Raw genomic sequence first — 27,226 nt, forward strand, 5'->3', positions numbered from 1 at the left:
GGGGGGGGTGGTATGTTGTACATGCGGACAATGTGCTTCTTTTCCTTCTTTGTGGTTACCTGGTGAAGGGGAAAATCCCTGTGAGGTGGTCTTTTCGCAATGTGGAATACGTAGACGAGGCCTGTAACAGAGAAAACTGTGAATTAATAAAATAAGCCCTCTGAGTCTAACACTGTTTCAAGTAAGAGAACTCACAAATGGGATGGAGGGGAAAGTTTTAATGGCTTAAGCAAAAGGAGGAACCAAAGACAATAAGCCAAAAGAAAGTTGCAATTGTTAATTGTTATGGTAACAACACACATCAGTGGGGTTGTAAAGCGTGCCGCACTCACTGAACTATGCGTTAGCCTCCCATCCACACTCAATCATCCTCCCTCCTCCCCTTCTCTTCAGCAACTCATGTAGGTCTCACTGTGTCCTTTTATTCGTACATACATATCTATAAAATCCTAATTCCAACCCTACAGTGAAAAAAGAGAGTAAATGCACCTCTTGATTGCATCTCATTCCGTGAGATCATTTGTTAAACGCAAATTGGAACTGTCAGGCAACAAAACACAGATGGGGAACTGAAACGGTAATGATAAACATGTATATCCCTCTGCTGCTGTATGGGGAAATCTATACAGTACAGCCTTCATACTATTAGGAAAAAGTATTGGTCAGAAATGCAGTGCTGCACAGCTCACATGGGAGCTTGGAATGAATATTTCATCATGCACTGTTGCATCCCAAATGGGCATAGTCTTATAAGGTGGCCCTACACATAAAACGTTTATCTTCATTTGAAACAATGTGTGTGTGGGGTGAGTCTGCATCTAAGATATTATGTATATATCATGGCTTACTTTTATAGCCATGGAAACGAGGTGGTAGACTGCAGTAGAAAACAAGCAGATGATATTCCATTTCATCACCACCATGAGTTTATAGCACAGTAAAGCTGATTGTTGATATTCCGCCAAGTCAACTGTGCGGTATAACTGAACACTATACATAATCAGTAGTTGTAGTGTTCTGGAGTAAGATTTATTTATTTTTGTCAGATAACAGGTGCAAAACTGATGTTATTTAACTCTACATGGTAAAAGTAAATTGATTTTATGTTCTGTTCATTTATTTGGGCTATCATCATTTCATCATACTAACATCTGTTCCAAACATTTGTCATTAACACTAACCTTTTTAACAATTTAGCTGTTACTAAAGTCCGACTTTTGCTTATCTGTCGCTGTACCTCTGAGATGCTTTGCTTGTGGAGTGGGACCAATCTCTTTCCATTAGATCAGCACTTGTGTCAAACCTTGTCAATTTCTACTGTAGCCATTCATCCAGTTTTTTGCAGACTGGAATATTTCCACAAGGCCAAACTACTTTTAGAAAATCTTGCTGTATGAATGCAGGACACATGTACCCTGGTCATGCTGTAAAAAAGCACGGGTGGGCATTCACAAAGTGTCAGGTACAGTGCAGAACAAAAATCTCCTAATCCTCTAACTCTTTGCTATTCATTACTATTTAACAGGGCAGCCGTCCCAAATACATGAGGCCCCTACCCTGCTCAGCCCAGTCTGCCAAGCTCCAACTCTGGTTTGATGTTCCTCCAAAATCCAACAGGGTATGATTATTTCATTCCTTTTTTAACATAATGCATCAATTATTCAACCTTTGCTCGACCAGATTTGATTTTTTTGGATTTAACAAAAATGACTACGTGTGCAATGAGTGTGTGTATACCCATCTAAGAGGAGACTGAATATAAAATGTTCCGCAAAGATAATGCTTCACGCCTTCAATGATTGATGGTTGGTGAAGGTGTGGAGTAGATGAAATTCAAGTACTCTGGAATAAATGATGACTGCATTAGCATAGGATGCCAAATGCTCATTTCACTCTACAATAAATTGCCTCCCATCCTCAAGGTGAACTGTCCGCACAAGTGTAACTGTGACAGTGTGCATGTGTCTGTGTATGTCCTAGGGACTTTTTTTCGGCTGGATTGTTAGGTGGTTCAGAGTGCAGTAGGAGCACTGCATCAAGCAGTAGAAACAATTTCATTATTACACATTGATACCTCCAGGTTTTGCAAGAAAATGTAGTCATTTCAAATACCCATTGGTTAGCAATAGTAAACTTTTGCTCTGTAAATGAGATGAAGTTCTAACTTAGTCCCTAAAGCATTTCATTGTTAAATTAATTAGCTTGCGATGCACAAGCCTCTCATTAATTCATACCTTTACAAAAATGATCCCTTTATCCTTTGGCCTCATTTTTTCTCATCACTCTCCCTTTCCCACTCTATCTGTTTCTCTCCCCTGCCATTCCTCTCTTTACATCCTCATCTCTGCTAATGAGCCCCCTTAAATATTTGCCAAAACACAAACTGCAAGAGAAGAAGAAATAGGTACAGTGCTTACTAGAAGCTCTGTTTGTTAAAGGATTCATCATGTGAGCTCTTTTCAATAAATAATAAATGCAAACTTTTGTCTGCAGACAAGACCGGCACATGAATTATGCATTTTTATTCCTTGATAGGGCAATACAGGGACAGAGTGACAGTTTGTGTGGTAGATCCCTGGTACGCGCACTTTGTGAGGCTTACAATCATGGCGCTTATGTGGACACAACACACTGATTACAAATCTTAAGACATTGTTTTGTGTGGGAATACATACACAGTCCAAGCTCCTGCTGGCTCATTTTGACTGTGTTCAAAGTTAACTCAAAATTATCACAAACAGCAACATTTACTTATTAGATGTAGTTTGTCTTAATATGCTAATCTTGTCTCTTGATTCGTCAGATGATGAAGAGCAGGACGTGTAATGTGGCCCTACCATCACATTTGTGTTTACAGATTTTTTTCCCCCCATTTGATCTCTCCTCTTTTTCCCTCCTGTTTCCTACTCTGTAATCATTACAACAACAAAGGAAGCTGTGCTTCCGCTAGACAGTGGAAATGTTCCACTAGAAATGCTAAATTGTATGTGTTTTTTTTTTTGTGTTTTTTTTACTTCTTGTCTGTCACTGGGGAAAATGAGTGGAAAGACTTGATTGAAAATCAGGAAAAAAAAAGGGAATAATTACAAAGAGGAGAAAGGCACCCATCCACCCGCGACAGCAATCATCACTGATCTCTGCTGTCATTTCATTCCACAGTAAATAATTCATCAAAAGAAACAACGGGGAAACAAATATGCAAATAAATCCCGAAAAAGGGCAGTTACATCGGCCTACTGCCACATGGGAAGAATGGTAGTGGATTATTATCGTGGCAGGTTATGACTGTGATGAAACTGAATTCCTCTTGTTTCATCTACCTTGACAGGACTGAAGTCACACATGCACAGAAAAAAAAAAAAAAATCCTGGAGGGATTTGAGGGTTTGATTGAGGAGGGAGGGATTAAGGACAAGAGGAATGGAAGGATTGAAGGAGGGGGAGGGAGAGGCAGGGAAGCGGGGTAGTCGACATTGGAGGAAAGAAGAAAGAGATTTGGGAGGGTAAGGGAGGAAAGGAGGGAGGGAAGCTTTTGAGGGTATATCTGACAGTACTGTGAAAGGTAGCCATCAAGAGCTTTGATGAAAAGCGCAGGCCTTCTAAAGCTTAGGAGTGACAGCATATGATTTGGTCGAAACATGAAGCTTTTCAAAGGTTGACATTCTTACCCCTATTCATCACTCTCGGGTTCAATGTAACTTTTGAGCCGAGCTCCGGTAGAATTCCGAATTGGTTTGACTGACTGACTGCATGTGGTATTGTCCCTGTGACTTGCGGACAGTAGACTGACTGGAAATGTAGACATCCGGCATGTAGTGTTTCAACAAAGTGACCTAAATCTGCAGCTATGCAGAAAGCCACATTGTTATTGAGGAAGTGACAGAAAATGTGTAATTATGAATGCTTAAAAGAAAACCTATCATTTCCCTTGGTTCTTTAAGAGCTACGCATGGGATCATTAGTGAGAGTGTTTGATTCATGCAGTCCAAAAACTTGTCTGGTAAGACATTCAGCCGTCCTGAATTCTATTTTAAGCAAGAAAAAAACACTGAAATTTGGTACATTTTACCCATTATGAAATCATCTTTTTCCATCCCTCATTCTTCAAAGCCACCCTTATGCATGGTATATGTGTTTCCTGCATTTGGTAACACCTTAACACATGGTCACTGCTGTGCAAATAGCCACCTACTTTTCTTGGAGTGGTGCTCGAGGCTTATTAGCAGTTTGGCTCGGTAACAGCAATATGGACAGGCTTTCTGAGCCAACAGTCGTTTAAACAGAGGCTTGAGGTTTACAGTACCAGGTCAGTGGTAGAAGGCAGCCTGTCAGATGTTACCAGTGTGTCATTTTCGCATACACATTATGTTGAAAATAGCATGCAATTTAACACCTACACATATAGACGGGCAAATACACTCGCATAATACTGCTCTTACATGTAAAAGTATGCATGTGCACAAAATTGAACACATGCCTGTGAGGCCCTTGTCTGATAATCGTGCCTAGTTCCCTCTCTATCATAGTCTCGCACACATGCACAGATAATAGTGTCTAATTTAGGCCCTCATATCTGTAGAGTTCTCCAGAGGACTAGACCTCATCAGGAATATATTGGTGACCTACATACTACACTAGGAACACACATGCGCCAGCATAACTGCAAATGCTTCTATACTGAAAAACAGACATCTACAGTACTTACAGGCATATGCCTGTACTCCCTGGGTATAACACACATAATACAATAAGATACACACACAGACATGCAGGCTTGTAAACATGTGGCCACCCACTCCTCAAAATATACAGACACATTGTACGCACGCTCCCACATCTTCTTTGAAATATGAAATCATATTCATAATTTTTATTGAAAGTTGTGCAATGGTGGATGGAAAAGTTGTAGACAATATTCGGCTGGTGAAGAATAATCCCAATATAGCCTGGTGTTTTATGTGGACTGGTCTTACGGGTAAATTTAAGTTCTTGATCATTTAAGTTGTGAGGACTAAAAGGTTTACGAGTCATGATGAATTGAGCAATCTATCATAAAATATATCCGTCACTTATTATAAGAAATTAAATAAAGCAAGATGCCCACTCCTGACATGATCACACTTAAATATCTCTGAGTGATCATCTGCTTTAATTTTAGTGTAATTGATGACTCACAAACTGACTCTTTCTAAAGCTATATTTTGGATTCTATTCTAGGGAAAACATGCCTGAATGCTATTTTTGGTGGATTTCCACTTTAAGTTGTTATGATACAGTAACTGTGCCATATGTCTGGTGCGAAGAACTGGAATTGCTGTATCTATGCTCTATTATGCATATATGCAGACCTCTAGTCATCATTTATCATTCATGGGCATCATCTGTCAGCTTCACAGTCTAGTAAATGGCCGAGAGGACTTGACAGAGTGAGAGAGAGAAAATCTCAACTAACCATACCAGACGGCCTGACTCATCACGACTGCAAACAGCTAGACAGAAACAGCCAGACAGAGCACCATATTGGTCCAAATATAAGACAACCCTGATTATAAGAGAGGTTTAGAGCCCCTGCTGAAATATGTCTGTCCAAGAGTAGAGACATATGCAGACCTTTATGAGTGACTGTCTACTCAACACCATGTTTATATATGGCTAAAAGAACCTGACTCTCACACAGTAGTGGTGGCTACGTATAAAGTAAAAGGAACTGAGGTTGGCCCACGAACAATGCAGAACTAGACATTTGAACCAACATGGACACACATGAACTATTTTCACGTTTATGGGTGATAAGAGGGACTTGACTCAATGAAGAAGACCTGACTTGTATATGGTGGTGTCCTTACTTATCACTGATTTTTGTGCTGGTGTGGGACAAACTGTCCCATCCATATTATCTTAACAGTAAGTGCTGGTAGATTGTTTGGATTTATGTCTATCAATAAAGCCCAACTAAGGACGGCGTGGGGATTGCACGAGCGAGACAAAGAAATGATTGGACGTTTATTGACAGACCTTAACCCTTTTATTGACAGACCTTAACCCTTTTATTGAACTTCACAAAACTTCTGTTTCCTGGTTCAAGTGAATCTGGAGATGAGAAGTTGATCGTGCTTTGCTGGCAAAATGCGCCTCGAAGGCAGCATCAGTTCCTGATTGTGTAATTATCTGCTGCCATAGTGAATCAGGCGCTAATTACAGGCAGATTCCATGCGCAAATTGAATAAAATTTGAGCTGTGCTTTCATGTATGTAAATCCGGCCCTTAGAGGCAGGAATGTTAAAAGTTTGAACTCAGTGAGCGCAATGTTCATTGAATGTCTTGAGTATACATAGAAATACTGACACAAGGGTGCTACTAGCTGCCCCCAAGGAGGACCAAATTGATTTCTAAGTGATTGTAGGCAAAAACTCAGCTCATCTCCTAAAAGCAACGTGAAGCCTCTTCACATTCTGTGCATACAGGACTGCAGAAACCAAAAACGTTGACACAGCAGTCTGCGAGTTTTACTTATGCCACAATAAAACAAGATGGGGAAAGAAAAAACATATACAGTATTTTCTGTACACATTCCAGAAACTATGAGAATAAAATATGAGCAAAGTTGTGAAAAGGTTACTGTAGGCACAGCCTTGCCAGAAAATGAAAAGCTTCCTTTTATTTTTGGGGAACACAGAAGTATGACAGGGCAAAAACTCAGTTTCGGCAGCAGGCTGCCATTCTTTTTCTTTCATCTTTCATTCTTGCCTCGGCAAGAATAAAAGACAAATCTTTCATGAACCTGACTTTGCTGTCTTGTACTGCTACGTACAAAAAGAGATGTATACCAGCATGGAGAAAAGATGCATACATGTTTGGTCCCATTCTGTGCAACCTCTTAAAAAACATTTTAATTGAATTTAAAAGTTAGGCAATGAGTCAAGGAACAAGTGATTGTGTTTTGTGAATTGCACATTTTTAGTTAGTGGCAGCATGTTCAGCCCGACACCACCATTAGGTTGATATTGTGCGTTTTCAGTGAAATGTACTGTAAAACAGGATACATTGTAATAACTTTGACAATCCCACAATTTTCATCTTGCACCACCATCAACTTAAAGTCTTAATTCATCCAATACTTTTACAACCAATACCTGCAAAACTAATGACATCAACCTAGAGTTGACTTTGTGTTTATTTGCCAATTAGCAAAGATAGCATCATATTAGCATCATACTGGCGAAACATCAGCACGCTAGTTTTGTTATTGACTACGTTTACATGCACATTATATTTTGTTTTTTGCCCTAATTCCGAAAAATACGATATTCTGACAACTGGTTACATGGGTAATGAAAGTGAGTATTCCACTAATAGTCCCATTTAATATGTAGTCGTGCAAAGCCAGATTTCTTTTAAAGTTTACCAGTGGCAGCAGACTTTTGTCCCTTTTTCATTCCTTCAACCAGCTTCATGAAAAGGTCGGCGTAGCAATGTGTTAGCATGCTGACACTAGCATTTAGCTCAAAAAGCACCAAACTGCCTAACTCAGAGCCACTAGCATGACTGGAGATTCTTAGTCATGTTTCCATTCCCATCTAACAATTTCTACCAGTTTGAATTTACTCTAACTGCTTATTTACCATTCTTCCCACATGTTTATTGTCATGTTAGCCAGTTAGGAACCTATGAGCACTTTAATAAACACATATGGCTTTCTTGGTATTAGGTATATAGTATTATATAGTTACTCTAGTTACTCTTTATTTTGTTTTACTGCTTGTATACAGATACTTTATTATGTTACCAGTATATTTTGTTATGCTCACAGTATTTCTTTTTCTGTATCTATTTCCTTCCATGAATGCTTTAGCAACACAAATTTAACCTGTCTTTTATGGAGTAAGAACACTATCAAAAAGATGTATGCGTAACTTTATGTATTCATATTCATATTTTTAAATTCATATTCGTATTTTTATACATTTGTGCGTAAATTACATAGGCATGCAAAATTAGGTTTTCATAAATGTGTGTTTTTATGTGAGTGTGACTCTAAAAGCTATGACTGTAAACATTCATGAGTACAACTCTATTTCTACGACTACGAATTCTTGAGTGTGAACACGAATTCAAGTTTACGTGTACGAGTAAAAAAACAGTTGAAATGACGTCACTGCAGTCCCAGGCCAGGGTAATCGAACCTCGATTACATTTAATGCGCATGCGTCACAGGTGAAAAATGGCTAACCGACCGGAGGCTTCTAGCCCAGGCTCAGCATCACAGGTAAGTAAAAAACGTCTTTATTCAACATTTTTCATACGGTTTTACTACTGTGATAGCACTTTATAAAGATACATTCCTGCAACTCATAGACGTTATTGCTTTAGCTCGAACGAACGTATTTACTTGCTGTTAACTCTAGCTAGCTAGCGCTATACGTTAGCTAGTAACGTTAGCTAGCGCTATACGGTAGCTAGCGCGGATTAAGTGCTCTGTGTGAAAGTAACGTTATAGTTCGTTAACTCAGCTGCAATGTAATCATATGTTTAACTATTTCGACCAGATCATTAGTGTTAACAACTGAGCCAGGTATATAGTTAACACCAGCAAGTCATTGTAATGTTACTGAGCATGATGTGCTAAACAGTAACTTAGGACTCAGTGGCCAGTCCCTGCTTTTTATTCATGGAGGACCTGAACGATTGAGGGTTAAAAAAAAAAGTCCAAAACTAATCCATTGATATGTAATGCAACATGTATTAAAAAAACAGTTTTTCAAGGTCATCACTACATTCATCTACTGTAGTGAGATATATGGCAATAGCCTGCAGTCAGTCAAACTATTTCTGATTTTGATTTCTGATTGAGACCAGCTGCAGGAGGTCAGCGGACTATGGATACAGATTTTAAATAGCTTATTTTGCTTTGAATATTTTATGAAGCTGGCATTAAAACTGTTGGATAAAACAAAGTAAACTACATTCATCCTAACATAATCAGTAATTGAGAATGTAGACATATTGTTAGGTTGTTCTGTGTTGATGGATGATAACAAATGAGAATAGTTTACCATTTTATATAACCTGCGGTTACACTGGAATTGTGTCAGTAGATAAGAGAGACCGCATGATAAGGTATATTAACATTTGTTGTTCAGTATGGCAAAGGAGTATTGTACAACAATTTGACTAGATGATGATAAGGTACATTCTTGTCTCAACCATTCTTACGCAACACCTGATTTTGTGGTCAACTTCATATAAGTCTCTTGCCTGTATATATTGTACCATGGGAGGTTGCCGTTGGGGAAGCATATGAATGGAAAAGCCAGACCTACACAGAGCTAACAGCCGAGGCAGAACTGTACGGCTGGGGTACTCGGGTGTGGTTGGATGGGGAGGGTTTGTAGTCACTTAAACAACCAGGCTCCTCAAGGATGTGGGGATGTGCTGATTCTTCATAGGGACTGTAACAACACATCCTAGTAGCTCTGCATGGGTTTCTGGCTGCTTTTAATTAAGCATTTGTTTTCTGCACGAATAACCGTTGAATACAGACTGAAATGTATTTCCTTCTTCCTAAAGGTGGATGCAGTCTTCATTCTGGAGAACAGCCACCCTGTCTTCAGTGAGATTGGTTCTGCCAAACACCGCATGGAAATAAACATCAATTCTAAAACATTATGACACTAGCCTTATGCATGGGCAACCTTTGCAGGGTGTAACTATCACAAAGGAAAACTACCAGTAACTCATTGTATTGTTGTGCATTTTTATTTAAAAACTTCTGTGAATAACCTTTACTCATTGTTACAAAGTCATTGCTTTGCTGTAATGATATGCAGGGTGCTCATAAGTTTACATGCCCATGCTTTAGTTGACTAAGAAGAGGATTAAAAAAAAAAAATATCATGTTTTGGAAATTTATCTAATGCTTAATTAAAAATGAGGAAAAAAATCCAACCTTTTAAGGACACCAATTGTCTTTGAATGAATAATGTATTGTAAATGTTTTTACTTTAATACAGGGGCATAAGTATACACCCCCTATGTTAATTCCCAGAGAGCGATTTTTTATATTAAAGGCAGTTATTCATGGATCAGGATAATGTGCATCCTTATAAAACTCCCGGCCTTTGGAATTAAAAAGCGCCGCCCCTCCCCCATGAAAACAACGTCCAGTCGTTTCCATTGTCGCTCGTTCTCCTCTATGGGAATTTAACATAGGGGGTTGTATACTTATGCCCCCTGTATTAACATAGGGGGTGATACTATGCCCCTGTATTTTAAGTTGGAACATTTACAAACATTTCAAAGGAAATTTGTGTCCTTATAGGGTGGATTTTTCCTCATTTTTTAAAAGGCATTAAGATAAAATTTCCAAAACATGTTTGTCTTATTCTTTTTAGTCAACTTAAGCATGGCAGTAACTTATGAGCACAACTGTACCTCACTGTTACTCCCATGTTAAAATAACAAACCTTTTGTAACGGTCAGTCTTGTTGGCAAGTGTTGAACTTCATACCATTAAATCTTTTAGACATTTCTTTGTGTCACACTTTCAATGCACTAAACCATTGCTATGTAAATGTCTCTGCCAAATGATTCTGACGATGCCGAAAGATTGATCATGGACTGTACAGTTTCCATAAAAGCTGAAGTCAATGGGCACTCAATCTGTGGGACTTCAACTCCATAAGGTTCTTCAGGCACACCTTCAAACATCTCCCAGTCAGTTCCAAACAGCTCCATGTTCTGAAAATCATGTTACCGTATTTTGTATGATACATTTAGAAATATTTGAAAACACAGCCAAGTACACATTGACCTACAAATACCTAGAGCAGAAAATAAAGACTAAAAATCTATCATAAATTATGCTCAGTTGAGTTGGTCTAATTGTGTGCTTAAGCTCAACACACTACTCTTACATACTTCTATATCATTCAAAAAAACTTTCTTCTAGAGTTATTAAGACCCATTTTTTTTATTTCAGCTTGTTTTATATAAATCTACATCCACACCTTCAGGTTGAAAATTGGTAGCTGAACTTTGCCTTTAGAGACCACCTTGAGAGAGAGCTTCAACAAACCTGCAAATCTCCATCTGGTCAAAGGTTCTGAGTTACCCATAACCCAGAGATGGTTAGGGGAGAGTCCACCTTCAGATTTTAAGGGATGGTTGTCCCAGCCCTCTGAAGGTGTGAAGGGCCTCTGCCAGACGTGGAAGGAACATGTAGTGGGCACAAATCAGATGTACAGCATCTGACAAATCCAACAGGACATCATCTTTTAGACTGAAGAACGTCATAGTACAGATGAGTGACACAGGTCCAGACATCTCGCCATAGCCGCTTAATCCTAGATAAGAAATAACAGGACTTACTCAACTCAAAAGTAATCATTCATATAGTCCTACTTAAAATACATTCCAACAATGATTTTAACATCACTATGAATATACTGTAGACTATTTTAACCTTTGGTTGTGTACGCGTCGGCCAGCAATGAAGCTTCTTCTTTCAGTGCCTTTAACACTGAACATGTTTTTTTATAGCAATGCCGACATTTTTACCACCTTCGTCACCCCGACCCTTAAATGAATGAGAAATTTATAACTTCATAAGCTCATTTATAATTATCTTACAAAATAAAACATTGAACATAACGAGAGTGTCAAAAAATAGCAGAAAACGTAACACAAGATATCATTATTTACCTGGAAGGCCAGCCATAGTTTTCCACTGCCTTCAGGAAAATGAAAGGGCAGTGTTTGAGCAGTTGTTTGTTGCTGGATCCAGATATTGTATCTATACAGACAGTTTCATATAGTGAATCGTGGAAAAAAAACAAACAAATAAGCATAAATACATTTAATATGCTGTCTGACCAGGACATATGCATAAGTCCGAGTTTGTGGGTTAGCTGGGTACAGGGTTTCTACAGTCACGCATCTGGATGTTGATGGAATTAGAAAAACGTTCAGTTTTTCATGTATGTTTGTGGACAACCGGGTTAACGTATACGCCAGACACCCAGCACCCCGCAGGTTGGCGATACAAAACACTGGTAAGGGATGTCAATAAGTGGGACAGCAGCTCCTTGAAAAACTTTAGGTTACTTAACGTAACCCGGTTCTTTGATAACAGAGTGAGGTGTTTCACTATGGGAATCGCCTCGGCGTGACCAACTATGGAAGCTCCAATGAACCACGTCTGTCCGGGACAGACAGGTCGAACTGTGCTGGGGCCACGCCCCCTCATATAATCACAGTCGACCGGCCCTTACCAATCATTCAGATAGGTTTCTTCCGTGTCTCTGCAAGAGGGACATGTTGGTGAAACACCTCACTCTGTTATCAAAGAACCGGGGTTACGTTAGTAACCTAAAGTTCTTTTTCTAACTTCGTTCGGTGTTTCACTATGGGAGAATAGACCACTCCCGGATTGCCTGAATCTCCGAAGCCAATAACATCGAACAGAGACTCACACCAACCCGGCGCCGTCACTCCAGCACAGCCGTGCCAGGGACGGCCAGAAAAATCGAGCCTGAGAACCTCACAAAAGTGTGAGGGTAGCCCAGCTTGCTGCGCACAAATTTCTGCCACTGAAACACCCCTGAAAAGGGCCCATGAAGTGGCCATGCCTCCGTTGAATGAGTCTCAGACCCCGGGGGCCTGCAAACCTTACACTCATAGGCCAGATTGGCCTCCACAATCCAGTGGGACAGCCTCTGGCGGGACACGGCTTACCCTTGTGGGGCGTAGCCCGGACACGAACAGCTGATCAGCTTTTCTGAACACAGCTGTCCGACTCACATACATGTCGGGCCGGACAGGCCAAGCGCATCTGTGCTCTCTCCCCTTCCGAGCAGAACGGAGGCGGGGGGAAAGCCGGAGCTCCACTGAGGGGCACCTTAGGCTGACTCCACCACTTAGGCACAAATGCTGGGTTGGGCCGCAAACAGACTCTAGAGAGCCCGGGGCAAACTGGAGAAGGTGCTGAACAGACAAAGCCTGTAAATCACCACTCGCTTGCAGTGGTTAAAGCCAAGAGCAAAGCTGTTTTAAGAGAGACAAACTTCATCCACCCGCCTCCATAGGCTCAAATGGGTGATGAGAGAGAGGGCGTCCAACACGACCGATAAGTCCATAGAGGAACCAGGGGCCTGGAAACTGGGAGCTTGCGACGTGCCCCTTTCATGAAACGACAAACAAGGGATGTTGCCCCGCGGGCTTATCCCCAACACACGTGGCAGGCTGAGACAGCAGCCAAGTACACCTAATTGGGGAGAAAGCTTCCTTCATCCATCAGGTTCGTAGGAAACACAGCAGGTCCACCACAGAACACTGAAAAGGGATTGTATCCCTACGTTCACACACCTCCTCAAAAACCCGCACTTTCCGCTATAAAAGAGCGGGGGGACGCGGCCCTTGCGCTCTGAATGGTGTCAATGACCTGCTCTGGCAGGCCTGACGCATTCAGGTCCACCTCTCAAGCGGCAAGCCCAGAGGCTACGCGGTCCGGGGGGGTGGTAAATTTCCCGCCCGCTTGGGGGAGGAGGTCTCTGCGTAGGGGAGAGGCCATGGCTCTCCCACCAGGAGCTGTATTATCTCCGCCACCAGTGCTGGATGGCACCGCGGCGCTATCAGGATTAGCGATAGGCCCTGCCCTCTCACCCTCGCCAGAGTGGGAGAGATGAGACTGAGGGGGGGAAATGCTAGAGCAGCACGTTTGGCCAGGGTGAGCTAGGGCGCCACACCCGGTGCATTTACGTCTGACAGAGAGAAGAAACATGGACAATGTGTGTTTCTGGAGGCGAAGAGATCTACGGCTGCCCGGCCGTATCTGCCAGACTTTCCAACTTGGGGTGGAGAGTCCACTCTCCGTACAGAGGATTCCCCGTGACAGGAGATCTGCACCTCTGTTTAAACGCCCGGCACGTGTGTGCTCGGAGAGACAGCAGTCACACTGCTCCACAAAATCACCCTGCGAGCTAACAGTGTAGCTGCAGTGAGCGAGTGGCCGCTTGGCGGGTTGATGTATGCGACCACTGTGGAATTTGTTGTTTTACTAAAACATGACGACCTTGGAGAAAGTGCGGAAATGTTTCAGAGCCAGAAACACTGCCATAAGCTCAAGACATTTATGTGAGCCTGGGCTAATCTCCGGTCCATGTGCCATTCACTGTTTCCCCAACAACGTCGCTCCCATCCTGACAGGGGCGTCCGTTGTCATGGTTACCCTGGAGACACGCCCCCCAAGCGGGACCCCGACGCGAGAGTCACGTGTCCTCCACGGGTGAAGGGCTGCGTATGCACGCTAGCGTTATTTTCACCCTCGGTTGGGTGACGCGTGGGCACATGCGTAATGCTGCCACCAACGCTGAAAATCTCTCATCATGCAGCCCCAAGTGTACCACAGACACTGCTGACGCCATCAGGCCGAGCAGGCGCAGGCATAATTGAATGGCACGGCTTTGCTCAGCCGGAAAAGGAGAGGCAGGGCCAGAGACCTAGTCTCCCTCGATAGCGTGACGCGATAAGAGAGGGAGTTTTTGAGACCCAAATACTCGTACATTGCGCGGGTTCCACTCGGCTCTTCGCCCAGTTTATGTTGAACCCCAGATCTGAGATGGGTATCACCGTAGTGGAATCTCTGACAGCCTGCTCCGAGAGTGGGAGCGACCAGATAGTCGTCTATGTACGAAAATATTCTGATACCGCTGTTCCTCAACGGAGACAGCGCCGCCTCCCACACACTGGTGAACACCCTCGGTGCTAATGACAGCCCGAATGGGTGCTTGGTATTCGTAGGCTCTGCCCTGATACGCCAACCTGAGAAATTTCCTGTGTGCAGGATAAATGGCGACGTGGAAATATGCATCTGAAAGATCTATCGTTACAAACCAATCCCCCGGGCGGATTGAACGACAGAGCACTTTGTGTGTTAACATCCTGAATGTGTATTTTCGTAGATGTCTGTTTAACACACGGAGATCCAAAATCGGGCGAAGCAACGAGCTCCCTTTCTTGGGAATGAGGAAATAGCGGGAGTAAAACCCCTGATGCGTTTCCCCGCTCGGCACAGCTCTGATCGCTTGTTTGTTTAATAGGGATGTTATCTCGTCCTGTAGGACTTGTGCCGCATCCCCGTTTGCCATAGAAACTAACACACCGTTGAATCTGGGTGGTTTCATAGCAAACTGCAGTCTGTAACCCTGACAAACAGTGGATAGAACCCATGAGTGAACTGCGCATGCGCGCCATCTGTCCGCTCGGACAGAGAGAGGACCTTTGTAGTCGCATTGCAGTGACGTCACCTCCCTGGCCAGGAGAGAGCGATCTCCCCTGGGAGGAGCGAGAGCTCCCCCTGCAGGGACCTGATGGCTCAGGTCTGTCATGGGTGTTATTTTTATTTTGTTTTGGGGGAAGCATTTCGCCCTTGGCTTTACACCTGGATGCGAAAGTGCATGCTTTATTTGTTTCCCTTTCGAACATGGTAAAAGTGCTTGGTGACACTCTAACACTTTCTGCCCCTGACTCTCCTCCTCTTGGCTGAGGAGGAAGAGAAACTGAGAGGGGTCCCCTGGAGAACTGTGTAACACCAGGGCCCCTGAACCACAAACCTCGGGGCTTTGCTCCACCTCTCCAACCTTCCTCCTCTTTGTAGGAGGGGTGGAGGGAGAAGCTGGGGGGGTTAGGATGGCCGCTTCTTTTTCCCTTCTCCGGGATGGGAGTGGCGGTTCTTTGCTGCTACAGCCGCAAAGGAGGTGTTTCCCCATGGCTGGAATTGTCTGGCCGAGACTGCTGGCTAGTCGTGGACCAGTGGCGCCTCTGTGGCCTTGTAGCGCTGCGCGCTACTTTTGCTGTCGGCGCAGCAAAGCTAGCTCTCTGTCCCTGCTGGGGACGGGGTGTGTGTCGGGGCAGGCAGAGGTCGAAGGCTTCACCCTCTGTTTTCTGAGGGTGCTGGCCTCTCATCTTCTCCAGAGCTGGGCAAATAGACCTTTGGTGGGGTCATATGTTGCGTCCGATGACCCGTCTGTGTGTCACTCAGGCCTGACAGGTTCAGCCATAAGGCCTCCTCACCTGCAACTGCGACCCCATCACACGGCCGCAGCCCTGCACTGCACCCCGTGAGGAGCGCAGCACCAGGCGTTCACCACACAGATTTCGTCCCAGAGAACGGGTTAGGTGCTCCTGAGTCAGCTGGCGGCCCATGTCCTCCAAGATTTCCGTGGTATGCAGCCAGCAGTGTCATTGCATTAGGGAGCAGAACTGACTGCGCTGCAAACTGTACATCCTTGAAACATAGAGGCGGTGACGCTCTGTCTTGTTAGGCAGAGGAATGCTGTGGGAGGTGAGAGAGAGCGGCGGTTTGGGTGGAGGTGGGAGCCACTGAAGGCTCCACCGCGGGGGTTCGGCCAGCCCCAGTTCACATCCGAAGATCTCCAGCTTAGAGCAGCCCTGGTTGGGAGTATCTTAAAGGGCGGACCAGAACGGTCACTCCTCCTCATACAGGCAGGCACAGCCGCAGAAGCTGCTTTGCCGGTGGCTGGGCCGGTGGGAGCCTTTGCCATCATACAGGTCTCTCAGCGCCCTCGGGGTCTGGGCTGCCGGCCATTGTATTCCCATTTAAGCTGCCCGTTTACAGACCTCGTACAAGTTACTGTCACTGGGGGAGCAGTATCGGATGACTAGGGGGCCTTGATTGGGGAATGGGGAATGTGGAGTCTTCCTCCTCTTCCTCTTCCACATGTCGAGGAGATCGGAGATTGCATCATCGAGTCCTCACCGCCCGGGCCCCACTTCGAGGAGGTCCTCGAAAAGTGGAGGCATGACGGGGATTCTCGTCCATCATGTCCGCCCGCTAGCTGTAGCTCGCGGAGATGGGTGCTGCTTGTGGCCTTAGGGGTGGCTCCGACAGACATGGTCCTGACTGTTAGCCACTGCCACTCTCAGCCGTTTCCAGATTTTCTCGACATAGCCGCCAGTGGGCGCACGACGGGGGTCGCCAGCGCGACTGAGCGTGTTTAGCGCCCATGCGGCTATGCACATCGGGTGAGGGTCCCTGCCCGATATGGATGCCCCGATGACGGGGCAGGGCGGGATACAGCCTCACTCGCTTCGCTCGGCCCTTTGGGGGGCCGCTGCTGAGGACTACTGGCGGACGCGTTGCCCTGTCGGGGGGAAAAGACGGGTAAATATACAGCCCTTACAGGCGCGTCGTAACACGTTAGCTGTTGGATAAAGTAACAAGGGGTTTAGCCCGCGCTAACTTAATTATACCGGAAGAGTTAGCGTCGTAACACGTTAGCTCACCGACACGGTTCGGTTACCAAGTAAACGTTAACCAACACTCAGGGGGCTCGCCGTAACGCGTTAGCCAAAGGGTATAAGAGTTACACCGCTAGTAGCCGATAAGCGAATACCGACTAGCTGGCAGAAAAAGACAGTTCGCCGTGGACGCGGAACACTGCTTTAACTGTGTAAAAAGGTGAAAACTTCAATCGAAGTACTTATACGCAAATCCAGACTGGGTGGGAAACTGCGTTCGGCGACGTGGTCCTTAACGGTCCGTCTGTGAACGTTTAGAGATAACACCCAACAATAGCCCAGAAGCGCTGAGGGAGCTTAGTATAGTTTCTTCACGGGAAGAAAGCAGAATGATTGTAAGGAGCCGGTCGACTGTGATTATATGAGGGGGCGTGGCCCCAGCACAGTTCGACCTGTCTGTCACGGACAGACGTGGTGTCATTGGAGCTTCATAGTTGGTCACGCAGGCGATTCCCATAGTGAAACACCGAACGAAGTTAGAAAAAGAACAAAATCTTAGTGGCGCAGCGTACTCTTCTAATAAAAACACAGGGACTTTTGGGAAAGAGCAGCGTGGATCAGTCTTTGGAGGTTAAATACACTCCACAATTTCAGCTGGGATGTTTAAAATGGTAAATGGAGATGTGAGAATAAAGGCTTCCTGATTTATAACTTACTGGGAGTAGTCCAAATTAGTGAGGTTGACTTAATATGTCAGTGATCCTTGACTCCAAACGCTGCAGTAACCGAGTAGCCAGTGGGGCCTGTAAATGCCAAAATACATATAGATGCATTCATGTACAGAACTTATCTGTACCATTCAACATTATGGATTACGTTAGGCTAAATATCTTTTAAAAACATTACAACTTAAATATGTTGGGCGTAAGTTACCGTTCTCATTACTGCTCTGTTCAACATGTAAGCAGTGAGGTGGTATTCAGGTAACGTTACTGCATATCTTGCAGTTCAATCAGCAAAACAGGTCGAGTTCTAACATCACTCTTTCACACAGAGCACTTAATCCGCAGCTAACGTATAGCGCTAGCTAAGGTATAGACTAGCTAACATAGCGCAAGCTAAAGTATAGCGCTAGCTAACGTATAGCATTAGCTAGTAGAGTTAACAGCAAGTAAAATATCGTTCGGTTGCAAGTAAAGCAAAACGTCTATGAGTTGCAGGATGTATATCATTATAAAGTGCTATCACAGTAGTAAAAACCGTATGAAAATGTTGAATAAAGACGTTTTTTACTTTACCTGTGATGCTGAGCCTGGGTAGAAGCCTCCGGTCGGTTAGCCATTTTTCACCGTGACGCATGCGCATTAAATGTAATCGAGGTTTGATTACCCTGGCTGGGACTGCAGTGACGTCAATCAACTGTTTACTCGTACCCGTAAACTTGAAGTCGTTTCACACTCAGAATTCGTAGTCGTAGAAATAGAGTTGTACTCATGAATGTTTACAGTCATAGCTTTTAGAGTCACACCTCACATAAAAAACCACCATGTATGAAAACCTAATTTGCATTGCCTATGTAAATTTACGCACAAATGTATAAAAATAGACATATGAAGTTTAAAAATATGAATATGAATACATAAAGTTACGCATACATCTTTTTGATAGTGTTCTTACTCCATAGTCTTTCAAATAAGGCAGGTTGAAATTGAAAAACAAAATGAGTGGGGGTGCAGTGTGATGGTGATATATCTCGATTGCATGATGCTATTTTCATAAAATGGGACAGAAAGCAAAGGAGAGGCAAATTTAAAGGGACAGAACGTGTGAATGACAGACAGAAAGAAGCAATAGGACGAGGACGAGCGGAGAAGATAGCATTTTGTAATCATACATTCAGTGTGTATAAAAGAGCTGAGCCACTGTTATGTAAACCTGGAATGAAACATTCATGAGGAAGCCATCGTCTCACTCTCAACCCATTGGGAGAGTGCATGAATGACCCATATGGTAGACTGGCAACTATCTGAAACTCATCAATGGTAAACAGAAACACTTTGAAGAGTTTATTGTGCTATAGGCACACAGATATCAAACCCAGGAAGAGAGACAGATGTGTAAAAGAGCAGGGAAAGGGACAACCTTTATTGGCATGACTGGACAGGATCAGATTATATTCAAAACCTTAAGGGAAAATATGGAGAGGGGTATTGGGGGTAGGGTATATAAAAAGGAAGGGAGGAACAAGAAGAGAAATAGGGATCAGGCAATAAAAAGACGGATGAGATCAAGAGACAGCTCTGACACGCTCAGGCAGTGTTTTTTTGAGCCTGGGAGCAGCTGAGCTTACCCCCCCCCCACACACACACACACACACACACACACACACAAATGTTGTGATGTGGTTAGCTGTGACTTTGTCTCTGACTGGGTGTTTATGTGAGATGTTTAGAATGGGGCTGTTCTGTAGGAAGTTGTGCCAGATCACAACACCACACCCTGCCATCATAAGGAAAAGGGGACTTAGTGGGATTTGGGCTTCTGTTGTGGTGTCTTTAATTCTCTACCTCTCTATTTTCTGTCTCTGACTCTCACTCTATCCAGTCTTTGCTGTCCGTCTGTTTCTTGGTCCAACGCTCTGTTTCCCTTCGGCTGTTTCCTTGCACTTTCTTCTCTCTGTATCCATCAATCTTTCTCTCATCCTTAACTCTTCCATCTCTCACTGTTGTAGAGGCAATACACGTACATGGAAAACATTTGCAGTGATATCTGCATTTTAAGTGGGCAGTGTAACTGTCTCTAGCTCAGCGATGTGAGAAGTGCTTAGAAAGCCTTGTGACAGTGTATAGACTGGGACACAGAAGTGTGAGTTAGGGAAAAGTCAGATCTGTGTCACAAATGGTTGAATGGTTGAACCTGATCTTTTAGGCATGTGTAGGCCTACGTGTTGTAACATGAATACAGACGGAGTTTAGATTATGATTGTAATAAGTAAAGGAACCTCCTGCCAGATAAACCGCACCTCTGTGATCATGAGGTGGTGGGCTGCATTGAGTTTTAAGCCTTTAGTTGTGGTCGCTTTGTACTTCACTTCTTAGTTTTTTCCCAGAGATTATCATGCCATTCACTCAGCATTTCTCCATCATTCAACCGCTGTCTCTCTCACCCCCAATCCTTTTTTTCTTTTCCCTACAGAGTGTGATTTCAATAACCTTTTAATGACTTGAATATATGTACTGTACAATAACCAGAGCTACACTGTGTGCTTTTGATTTTCTCAGACTTATAGCTGCTCTTAAAGTTTCCTCCCTTCTCCTCCCTCCTCTTTCACTCTGGTCATACAAAAACATTTTTTTTTAACTTTACTTTTACTTAAAATAATGTTAAACCTGCTTTTTGTGTCACTATTGCCACACAGGCTGGATCAAGACTTTTGAGATTTAAGTAATCAAACATATACACACACACGCACACACACACACACACACACACACACACACACACACACACACACACACACACACATACCATCCACCCCCACACCCCTTCTCCTTGTTTCCTAAACCTCAAACACCCACACACTGCCTCTTGATTCAATTAAACCACAGTCAAGTCTGAATTGTGACATATCCCATGGAGGGAATTGGGAGATGTGTTTGTGTGTGCATCTGTTTGTGGGAATCAGAAAACGTCATGACCTCCTTTGCCATGACCTGTCCAGCCCTTTATGGTAATGAATGAGTGACCTTTGACCCCCCGATGCAATCTATGCCTGCCTTCCACTGCTGCTCCCTGTGTTTCTCCCCCACCCCCTCTACCCAAATCGTTTTTGTTCTTTCCCCCTCCCTCTGTCTGTCAGTCTGTCTCTCTGTTTGTCTCACTCTCAGTCTCTTCCCTAATGAGACAAGGACTGTCCTCCCTGTGGAGAAAAAGGTCAGTGCCCCTGGCACGCGCGCACGTGCGCAAATACACACACAGGCAAAAGCACATTAATATAGAGACTTAGACTGCACACATGTATACACATGAAGATAGGACACATGCAGACATGCACACATCCATGCAGATAAAAGACAATACCCCCACCTCTACCACCACACACATTCAAACACAACACACACACATACTGCCCCAGAAAGCCCATCTCTGTTATGCGGAACATCAGTTAGCTGATGGTGGAGCTGATTATTCAGCTACCCTCTGCTAGCCCACAACTCCCTGTTGGATATCTGCCTTTAAAACCCCAATCCCAAATGTCTTTTTAGCATATCAATAAAGAATTATATATTCCTAAACAGTAGGACTTGCATACATATAGCTTTACACAACTTTCTCATCTCATCATGTCACAGTATGAGCCTATTTCAAATAAAGCAAATTTAGACAAACCTGTCACACTAAAAGCATCCAAAAGTAACATCTAGTTGTCACGCTGATGTAAAGATTACAAATGTTCCCCTTTCTCCATCTATCAGCATATACTCTATAAATATTGCATAAGCAAGTGCAGATATGTTATTTTCAAAATAAATAATGAGTAAGTGTTGCTGTTGTTCGACTTAACGATTAACCGATTTTAAAACGTCATTCACAACTACTGGTTCTAGGGCTTTTTGCCAGCACTTTATCATGCACTACGTTCAGTGACAGCGAGTGAGTGGCATTTTAAAGAGAAAATATATTAGCTTTTCAAACTAAACGGTAAGTAATGTCGATATTCCATAGAAAATGTTACAGGGGCTGAGGATTTGAACACATCAGCACTTGGTGTGGCTCAGCAAATAGCACAAGTCAGCCACTTGGAGCCACATATTGGCTAATCTAAATCAATTTCGTTTAGGATTGCAGATAATGTCTTGATCAATTTAGCAAGTGTGATATATATAGTATGGAGTAATTTGTTTCTTAGCATCCGATTGTTTACCTCTGACTGACATATTCATATGTAGTGCAATATGCCCTGCCACTAAACATACCCAATGTAATGAAAACCCTTTAGAACCTATTATATGATAACTACGTTTCTGTGTCCGGGGATACTGCATTTAATCAAAAGCAAAAATGTGATTATACAGTGAAGAAAGAATATGTCCACTCTTTACATCCACCCCACATTTCATTCTATACAGGCAAATCTTAACTTCTGAAAGGTCCGTTTTCTTACTTTAGATATTCCTAATGGCATGTCTCACTAGTGCTGAAGAGTAATCGTAGCAAATCGGAGAAAAAATTGCCTGGTTTCACATGGATGAGTTACAGTAATCGCTTCAGACCTGACAGTCGGTCTATTTTGCTGCATACTGCATTTATCTTAAATCTGAAACCTCTGGTAAAATCTGGACCAGTCAGCAGCAGCACAGAAACTAACTTCAGATCACTCTACAAATACCTTGACTGGGTCCCAGAGGGCTGGCTTTATAGATTGGTGCAGTGCAGGGGTTAGGAGTGGTGACCCCAACAAAGATTGCTTGCTAAGCAAATAAGCAAAGTAATCTGGCTGTGTGCGTGCTGATATGTGTGTCCACAGATGCATGCAAGTGTGTGTGCATACACCATATGCTCGTGTGTTTGTGTGTGTGTGTTTGTGTCTGCCTGCCTGCCTGCTTACAGCTTAGAATGTGGTCTCTGTTGCATGTGCATTGATAATGCCAAGTATTGCCATTCTGCATGTTTTAGTTTGATAATTGAAAGGCCATCTGTGGTCTACTGGGGAGGTTTAGTAAAGGGTAAACTGCGAGGCTCATTATTTTAGGAGAGGGTAGCCCTTGGAGGCCATAACAAATTAATTTGTGTCCAGTTTAACCTTCAAAAAACTCAATTATTGTAGGTGAGATGTATGCATTTGCAGTGTTCATGCATGTTCTTTAGGAATTTGTGCACCTTTTGCATATATGTTCTCAAACGGTAATAAAACAAAGTCAAGCTGACCTGTAGTTCTGGGTAGATGAAACCAGCTACTACTTTGTCAAACAGACAATGTTGTCTTAGCCAAAACTTTGTCCAACAGCACACAAAACAAAGAAAGTTGATTACACATAGTGAGTGTGTATGTGCGGGTCTGCCTTTTTAAGTCTGCTGGGTCCATAAACATGGAAACAGACCTGACCTGCGTGTCTCAGCAGTTTCCTGTGTGTGTGTGTGTGTGTGTGTGTGTGTGTGTGTGTGTGTGTGTGTGTGTGTGTGTGTGTGTGTGTGTGTGTGTGTGTGTGTGTGTGTGTGTGTGTGTGTGTGTGTGTGTGTGTGTGTCCGTCCAATGGTTCTCCTATCACTCCTCAGGCCTGCAGAGCAACGCTTTCTACTCTATTAGTGTGTCTCAATGCCCACCAGCACATGTGCATCTGTCTTTAGGCGTACATGCATGTGTTTCTCCATCTGTCTCCTGTCACCAGCAGTCCTCTCTGCAACATTAGGACCTGTTAAAATCAAGGGTCATTTCTTTTAAGGTCAAAGTTCACCCTTCAAAAGGTGAAACGCCACCAGGGTCAGGTCTGGTGTGAGGTGACATTGAACAAGCACACAGCTGAAGGCCTCTCAAACACCTTTGGGAACTTAGAGGACATCCAATGTGGTATAATCAACATAAATAAATGCCAAAGTTCTCTTTTATCAGTAAAGTGACATTGGAAACTGCCATGAGAGATGGGTAATGAACCAAAGACAAAGAGTAATCTAAAAACCACTCAATGACTTGCAGTTGCCAATACAACATGAATGCTTTGGCAACTCCTTTCATTATCAAAAAATACCTTGCCAGCTTGTTTAGTGGCCCTCAGCGGCTGTTACCGTTGAACAAGACACCCTTTTAACATCTGTATGAGACGCACCAGGCTTTGGCAATGGCACTGTGAAATGATGTAGTTTAAAGAGAGACAAAGTTTGCGTAGGCTGGAAGGATGGGTTCAAACAAACACAGGACTTTCACCCAGAAGAGCGCCATTTGTTACCCATGTGAAACTAAAGTCAACATTAACTTATTTATCGTATCTTACGTAAGCTAACTTCCGTAACATACTTAACTAACGTAAATGGGGTTGAAAACTGGCAACTTCCCCTCTCAAGCGTTCAGCTAAGTGCAGCACCATTGCAACCATAAACACTGGCTTGACCGCGTCATCCTCCCCAGCTTAAGCTAAATGAGATAGCAACGCCCGTATTCAAAATGAAGGTCCACAGACCATTGGGTGACGTTACAAATGATTTTGACCTAAACCACAATCTTTTTTTCAAAACTCAACCAAACCAAGTTTACCTTGCACATTGAAAAATTACGCCAAAAGTATACATAGAGAAGTTAAAACATGATGCCAAGGGGTCCTGACCAAGCGTCCATATGTCATGAGTCGAAAGTAAGAATGTGTTAGGAAATTTATGCCCAACCCTTTTCCTAAAAAGATCTAACCCAGGGACACTAGCATGACAGAAATAAATTCAGTACGTAAACTGCACTAAAATGTCAATTTAAAACCTAGGCCAAAGATTGTTTTTTCACAGAACATGCTTTTTTCAGGCCAAACAATTGTTGAAATATGTTGCAGCTTCCCTAAAAACTGCTCTCTAATATAGAGTGATATAAGAACAATAAACATCTAAGTAAGGAAGGAGGAGGAAGAACTGCCTGAGAGATGACTCATTTAAAAATGTCTCGTGTCAGTCTCTGTTGACAAAAAGACTTGAAAGGAGAGGAAGCCCAAGTTCACCCTGGAATTAAGGATAGGGGCTGTGTAGCTTACATACACAGACATCCGTTAACATCCACACACAAACACACCCACAGCCTCGCACGAAAAGACTCACACACACACACTACCCAAATAAATATCTCACCCAAGCACCAAGTCAACCCATTCACCCAGCCACGGCACTTAAAAACAAAGTGTTCCCCTCCAGCTAAACTCAAGTCTGACCATAATTGACTCTGCTCTTTCAAGTGATTTTATTGAATTCCACTTCACTGTTGTATTTTTTTTGTTTTTACTTTGTTTTCTATACTGCTGCACTCTTGTTTTATTGTATGTGTGTGTTTTAAAGTTTGATACCTTGGGGAGACTGGTTAAAATAAATGTCATCATGCGTGGTTATATTTCGAAGCATCATGTGAGGATTTGTGCTGCTATCACTGCTGGGATATTTGCAGTGGTTAGATATGGCTTTGGCAATTTAACCACAAGGTTTATAATTAGTGTAATTAGTTCATTCAAATCTGATCTGTCTTCACTGTTTTATCAGCGGTGGCTATAGCTGCATTGCCAGGGGTCTTAAGGGTTCGGAAGAATGTAGCTAAGAGATGAGATACGAAGTAATTGTCATTAATGTGCTATAAAAAAAGACATTTAAGACAAGTATGTCTCCTTCTCTTACACATACATAGGCTTATATTTAATATTACCACAAATGAACAAACAGTATATGGATATACAACGTGACAAACCGGATACATCATACACCGGCAGTAGCAATTCCAGGATTTTTTTGTGGGGCAGCACAATAATCAGTTAGGGGGGCCCAGGGGATTTTATCAGAATACAGCATAGAAAATATAGAAAATACTGGATAGGATAGAACAACACAATCTAATTTGCTAAACAAAACACATTTATTATTAATTTCACTTGTTTTTATTTAAGGTTTAACCAGCTGTGTATCCAATTACAATTAACATTTTTTATGAGCTTATAAGTAAAAAAATTTGAATAGTCATCACTGAAACATTACCTGGTGATGTGACAAGGGCTAGGAAGGTTTTTTTTCACAGAACTGTATAAAAAAGTGCAATACACTTACAATAAACTTGCCTAAAACTTCAACAAAGGAAACCTTGCAGTACAGTTTTCAGACTATTGGAAACAAAACACAATACACACTTTATTTCTTACAGCAACAAGTGCTTTACAGCAAGTTTAATATACTTCTAAAGAGGTCTCAAAATTTCAACAAAGTACACCATGGCCATACAATGTGTGTTTAAAGGATTTATCCATTTATCAAATGAAAATGCAGTGATTAGCAGAACAGGCAGCAAAGTGACAGTAGTCTGATCCAATGGAAACCAAATTTGTCCAATTGACTGCCCTCTAGTCCAATGGATTGGGAGGAGAATCATATTTAAGGGGGTGGGGCCCCCTTAAATATGATTCTCCCCCCGATCCTCCCTTGTACAACAGTGCTACTGCCCAGTACGCATGTACGCACAGACAAATACAAGACAGGGATAATGAGGGCTAATATGAGGCTTTGTGTAGATGTTATCACAAAAGAATGAAGTAATGTAATCCAGCAGGGAAAGAACCTGGAGCTTCTCCTGCTGCTTTTCTGATCCTTTATTGTATTGTTAGGAAAAGAACCTTGGTTGCCAAGGCAATAGTTCATATACAGTAATTTGGGGTTCATTTTGTTGAATGAACAAAATATCGGTGCATGCAGTAATCAATAAATGGTAAGGTTATTGGCAGTAATTGTCAAAAACGTCATTCTCTATTCCACACAATGTCTATGGACCACTTCCTCTTTGTTTGTTTCACTCTTCAGGGTAAATCATGTGTTTGCCGTCCATTGTTAAAATGGTATAAAATAGATAGAGACAGGTGTACAAGGTATAAATCTTGAAATCTGAGCTGTAATAAAACAGAATGTTGCCTTTCTCCGTCTAATGTGTATGTTAGAAGCATCTCTGAGACATGTTTGATCAATTCTGGGAACATTCCTTTATAACCCAGTCATGTTTTTCTACCCTAAACTACTCACATTTGTGAAATCGCTAAACCTCTGAATTTACTCCCAGCCCACAAAAAAACCCTTTAACCCCAGGGTGTGCGTGACTGTGTGAGGGTGTGTGGGTGTGCATATGTATGAATGTGTGTCCATCTTCTAGTTGAACAGGATGTTGAAGGTTAAAGGAGAGGGTCAAAGGTCGAAGCCTGACTAAATAATTACCAGATACTCTGCGACGAGACACACACACACACACACACACA

The 27,226-nt window shown here is 42.8% G+C and overlaps 1 protein-coding gene and 1 long non-coding RNA gene across 2 annotated transcripts in view; one reads left to right on the top strand and one right to left on the bottom strand.

Moving 5' to 3' along the window:
* The window catches only part of LOC116690858 (uncharacterized), a 13,550-nt gene extending 12,870 nt beyond the window's left edge, over positions 1–680 (top strand). The window contains exon 3 of the long non-coding RNA XR_004332375.1: positions 667–680. This is a non-coding gene — a long non-coding RNA (uncharacterized LOC116690858). The remainder of the gene's footprint in view (positions 1–666) is intronic.
* mal2 (mal, T cell differentiation protein 2) overlaps positions 1–27,226 on the bottom strand; it is an 871,414-nt gene that overhangs the window by 198,560 nt on the left and 645,628 nt on the right. The window lies entirely within an intron of this gene.

The sequence above is a fragment of the Etheostoma spectabile genome, chromosome 6, assembly GCF_008692095.1.
Source record: "Etheostoma spectabile isolate EspeVRDwgs_2016 chromosome 6, UIUC_Espe_1.0, whole genome shotgun sequence".
In the NCBI taxonomy this organism is placed as follows: Eukaryota; Metazoa; Chordata; class Actinopteri; order Perciformes; family Percidae; genus Etheostoma; species Etheostoma spectabile.